This window comes from Psammomys obesus, unplaced genomic scaffold (genome assembly GCF_907164565.1).
Source record: "Psammomys obesus unplaced genomic scaffold, mPsaObe1.curated_primary_1811, whole genome shotgun sequence".
NCBI lineage: Eukaryota > Metazoa > Chordata > Mammalia > Rodentia > Muridae > Psammomys > Psammomys obesus.
Genome location: NW_026585504.1, coordinates 34437688 through 34443729, shown reverse-complemented (window position 1 = coordinate 34443729; position 6042 = coordinate 34437688).

The following is a 6042-nucleotide window of genomic DNA, read 5'->3' as shown; positions in this document are numbered from 1 at the left end:
TTTATAATGACCTTCCTTTACCATGCACTCTGTACTTCCTTCGCACTCACCAAGCACCTCACCAGATGCTGGCTCTTTTTCAGGAAGAGTGACCGATACGTTTATTTCTCATGAGTCTGTGCTCTTTGTCATCCTTCCTGGATTAGATTGTGGTAGTTTTCCACTGACTTTGGTCACAGAACATGGTAGTACCAAGAAACAAACACCATAAAAAATCTCTTGTGCTCCAGAAATAGTCTTTCTTACCTCCATTATGGAGAATAAATCTAATTTGGTAATATGGAATATCACCCTCTTTTTATTTTTTTATTTTTATTTTTTTTGTTTATTAAGATTTATTTTATGTATGAGTGATCTCTATCTGCATGTACACCAATGTGCAATAAGAGGGCATCAAATCTTCATAGATGGTTGGGAACCACAAAGTGGTTTCTGGATCTCTGGAAGAGAAGACAGTGCTCTTAACTGCTGAGCTATCTCTCCAGCCCTGAACATCACTCTCACTATCACTGTGCTTTCTTTCTTCGCCTGCTGGCTTTATGGCATTAGGAGCCCAAAATAGAAAGAGGGAAGCCTAGGCTTCTAGTTTAGTAGAATATTGATTGGCTGTGTCTCATGGCAAGAACACTTCTTCCTGTGAAACCAAAGCTTCTAGGTTTGCAGAAATTAAAGTCATGGGAACAAGAAGAAAAAGTTATCCTACTATGTTAATTGTGGTTATAGTGTGTAGAACTATTCCATTTCTACTCCTTGATTCCTGAACCTCTGAATCCTGGATATAGGAGAAACTATACCATACATTGAATGCTTATTTGAATCATTAAACACCTTCTGGGTAAGTCTGCCTCATCCCTCCAGGCCATCTCCACATAAATGGCACTACGTCTTCAAAATGCCACTCCATCTTTCTGTCCAGCTGCTTTAGGATCATAGGAAATATGGTAGGTCTACTGGATTGTATGATCATGGACACATTCTCATTCTGTGAAGTAAATTATTTGTCAGAAAAAAATACTATGTAGAATACCATAACAGTGGATAAAGAGTTCTGTAAATCCACAGATGGTAGTTTTGGCAAAAACAGTAAGTTCAGGAAAGGCAAATCTATAAACAGAATAATTACCTACTTCGCAAAAGACAAAGCTTTGTCTTTTTCACAAAGAAGTGGTCCAAATGAGACAACCATCCAAAAGGTCACTGTTGTTGGGGGGAGAGTGTGCAGGCAAAACAGCAAAACAGCTCTGGAAATCAAGGGACTTGGCTCACCAGTTAGTGCAATCATGCTTTGGAGAGGCAGAGCCCTGAGGACTATGTGTCCTGAGGAATTCATGCTGTTATGGAGCATCACTGGGCTTGCTGCCTTTGTGGTCTTCACATCCTTCTAAATCTATGAGTTGTATGAAAACTGTAAGGGTGGTTGCCAGCCCCTCACTGGGAGCTAACATTGGCAATTAATAGAATAGTGATTGATCTTTTTCAAGCATTGATGCTTAAGAAGATTGATGATTTTATGATACTGGACCCTTAAAAAGAATTTAGAGATACTTTGATTTCTTCCTTTCCAATTTGTATCCCCTTGATCTCCTTTAATTGTCTTATTACTCTAGCTAGGTCTTCAAGTACTTTGGTGAAGAGACAGGGAGAAAGTGGGCAGCATTGCCTTGTCCCTGATTTCAGTGGGACTGATTTAATTTCATTTCCAGTTAGTTTGATGTTGGTTACAGGCTTGCCATAAGTTGCCTTTATTATGTTTAGGTATGTGACTTGTATCTCTGACTTCTCTAAAATTTTAAACTTGAATGAGTGGTGAGTAGTATCAAATGCTTTTTCAGCATATAAGAAGATAATCACATGTGGGTTTTTTTTTTCATTTTGTTTACATTTACATTGACAGGTTTCCATATATTACGCTGTCACTGCATGCTTGGGATGAAGCCTACTTGGCTGTGGTGGATGATAACTTTGATGTGTTCTTGGATTTGGTGTACAAGTATTTTATTGAGAATTTTTGTGTCAATGTTTGTAAGAGAGCTCGGTCTGAAATTCTCTCTCTCTCTTTTTAGTTCTTTCTGCAGTTCAGGTATCAAGGTGACTATGGCCTTGAAGAATGAGTTTGGTATTGTTCCTTTTGTTTCTATTTTGTGGACTAGTTTGAAGAGTATTGGCATTAGCTCTTCTCTCAAAGCCTGGTAGAAGTCTGCACTGACTTGGTCTATTCCTGGGTTATTTTTGGACGGGACCCTTTTGATGACAGTTTCTATTTCCTTAGGGGATATAGGACTATAACAAAACAAACAAACAACAGGACACTTCTGTGATTCAAATAAGAAAATACATAGAAATATAATTTTAAAAGTAAATTTTTAAAGTTTTTAATTGCAAAAGATTATCTGTGTGCCCTGAGATCAGTTTCAGAATAGCACTTAAAAGGAGACATACCTCATGTGTTGGAAGTCTATTTTTATAACCCACTTAGATCTTCCATGACATGTTTAATATCATCATTAATTGGTGGATTATAAACATTGTGTGATGTGCCAAAAGTAACGTAACAAGTGCTGTCAGCTGAAATTATGCAACAAAATTCGTAAAGATTTTTACCTATTTATGATGTAGTTGACAGCATGCTAGAAACGCTGGCACAGAAACAAAACAAATGTGTACAGAAAACCAAAAAAAAAAATAGTATTTAGAGACATAGGTTGTTAGGAATGATCAGCACACTTAAAGATTTTGGAGAAGTGCATTGTTAGTAAAGTTGTAGAAATACGTAAATAGATACATATTTATTACCCTCCACAAAATAAAGTTCAAGTGGATCAAAGAACTCAACATAAAACCGGATACACTAACCTCTTAGAAGAAAAAGTGAGGAAGAGCCTAGAACTCATTAGCACAGGAGACAACTTCCTGAGCAGAACACTAAAAAGCAAAGCCTCTAAGAGCAATAATCAATAAATGGGACCTCATAAAATGGAAAAGCTTCTGTAGAGCAAAGGACACTGTCATCAACACCAACTGACAACCTATAGACTGGGAAAGGATCTTCACCAGCCCTGTATCTGACAGAACTAATCTCCAGAATATATAAATAACTCAAGAAGTTAAGCACCCAAGAAAACAAGTAATACAATTAAAACATGGGCTGCACAAGTAAACAGAATTCTTAATAGAGGAATATCGAATGGCAGAGAAACACTTAAAGAAATGTTCATCCTTAATCATCAGGAAAATTCAAATCAAAACAACCCTGAGGTTTCACCTTACATCCGTTAGAATGGCTAAGATCAAAAACGCAAGTGACAACACATGCTGAAGAGGATGTGGAGAAAGGTGAAACACTCCTTCATTTCATTTGGGATAAACTTGTACAACCACTTTGTAAATGAATCTGACACTTTCTCAGATAATTAGGAATACTGCTACCTCAAGATCCAGCTATGCCATTCCTAGGCATATATCTGAAATATGCTCAACTATACAACAAGGACATTTGCTCAACCATGTTCATAGCAGCTTTATGCGTAATAGCTGGAAATAACTTAGATATCCCTCAACGGTGGAATGGATACATAAATTGTGGTACATTTACACAATGGAATATTACTCAGCAATTAAAGACAAGGAAATAATGATATTTGCAGGCATATGGTGGGAACTAGCAAAGATCCTCCCGAGTGAGGTAACGCAGAAGCAGAAAGACACACATGGTATATACTTATTTATAAGTCGCTTTTAGACATATAACATAGGATAAACATACTGAACTCTGTCTTCCTAAAGAAGGTAAGCATAAAGGAGGACCCTAGGGAAGATGCTCAACCCCAATCATAACGGCAAATGGGACAGATATCAGAAGTGGGAGAAGAGAGAAAACAGGAGAGGAACTTCCCTCAGAGAGCCTTTGAAAGACTCTATTAATCAGGGTATCGAAGCAGATGCTGGACTCATAGCCAAGCTTTGGGCAGAGTGCAGGGAATCTTATAGATGAAGGAGAAGATAGAAAAACCTGGAGGGGAAAGGAGCTCCACAAGGAGACCAACAGAGCCAAAAAACCTGGGTGAAATTTGGCTTGTAGAGGCTTATGTTCCAACAAAGGACCGTGCCTGGAGAGAACCTAATAACCCTGCTCAGAGGAAGTTCATAGGCAGCTCAGTCTCCAAGTGGTTTCCCAGGCTGTCTCTGACATGAACTCAATGGCTGGCTCTTTGATCGCTTTTCCCCATAGAGGAGCAGCCTTACCAGAGGACAGAAGAAGCTATTGCACTCAATCATGATGAGCCCAATAGGCTAGGGTCAGATAGAAGGGGAGAAGGACCTCCCTTATCAGTGGAATAGGGGAGGAGCACAGGGAGAGAAGGCGAAGGGAGGGGGGGAACCAAAAGGAGATGAGAGAGGGGTTAAACCTGGGATAAAAAGTGAATAAATTGTAATAATAATAACAAATTAGATTAAATAAACTCCACAGTGGATAAAGAAAAAAAAAGGTTTTTTTTGTTTGTTTTTTTTAACTTATTTAAAATTACTCTTTATTCTCTCTTTTCGTTTTTTTTCAAATCTTTTATTATTTTTTTTATTAATTACACTTTATTCATTTTGTATCCCCCCATAAGCCCCTCCCTCCTCCCCTGCCGATCCCATCCTCCCTCCCCTTTCTGCATGCATGCCACTCCCCAAGTCCACTGATAGGGGAGGTTCTCCTCTTCTTTCTGATCTTAGTCTATCAGTTCTCATCAAAAGTGGCTGCATTGTCCTCTACTGTGGCCTGGTAAGGCTGCTCCCCCCTCAGGGGGAAGTGATCAACGAGCAGGCCAATCAGATTATGTCAGAGGCAGTCCCTCTTCCCATTACTATGGAACCCACTTGGACACTGAACTGCCATGGGCTACACCTGTGCAGGGGTTCCAGGTCATCTCCACGAATAGTCCTTGGTTGGAGTATGAGTCTCTGGGAAGTTCCCTGTGTTCAAATTATCTTGTTCTGTTGCTCTGCTTGTGGAGTTCCTGTTCCCTCCAGCTCTTACTATTTCCCACTTCTTACATAAAATTCCATTCACTCTGCCCATCAGTTGGCCATCAGGCTCAGCATCTGCTTTGACAGTCTATACTGCAGAAGCTTTCAGAGGCCCTCTGTGGCAGGTTTCAAGGTTGTTTCCTGTTTTCTTCTGGCTTTCAGAGGCCCTCTGTAGCGGGTTCCGAGGTTGTTTCCTATTTTCGTTTTCTTCTGATGTCCATCCTCTTTGCCTTTCAGGATGGGGATTGAACATTTTAGTTAGGGTCCTCTCTTTTGCTTAGTTTGTTTAGATGTACAGCTTTTAGTGGGTTTATTCTATATTGTATGTTTATATGAGTGAGTATATACCGTGAGTGTCTTTTTGCTTCTGGGTCAACTCACTCAGGATGATCCTTTCCAGGTCCCACCATTTACCTGCAAATTTCATGATTTCCTTATTTTTCATTGCAGAGTAATACTCCATTGTGTAGATGTACCACAGTTTCTGCATCCATTCTTCAGTTGAGGGGCATCTGGGTTGTTTCCAGCTTCTGGCTATTACAAATAAAGCTGCTACAAACATGATTGAACAAATGTCCTTTTTGTGTACTTGCGCCTCTTTTGGGTATATGCCTAGGAGTGGTATGGCTGGATCTTGAGGAAGCGCTATTCCTAGTTGTCTGAGAAAGCGCCAGATTGATTTCCAGAGTGGTTGTACCAGTTTACATTCCCACCAGCAGTGGAGAAGGGTTCCCCTTTCTCCACAACCTCTCCAGCATGTGTTGTCCCTTGAGATTTTCATCTTGGCCATTTGTTTTTTTGTTTTACTGGCTCTGATGTAGAAAATTTTAGGGAACAATTTGAAGTTCAGAAAGGCACACTCCTAATATTTGAGTTAGGGATGTTTTGATATCAGGAACCAAAAACAACAGCAGCCAAACTAGTACTGGCTGACATGCCTCTCTCTTGATGAAACAGGACTGGTGATCAAGATGATGATTAATTTCTTTTACCCATTTTTGCCCAGAGTTTCCTGATATGATTTAGTAA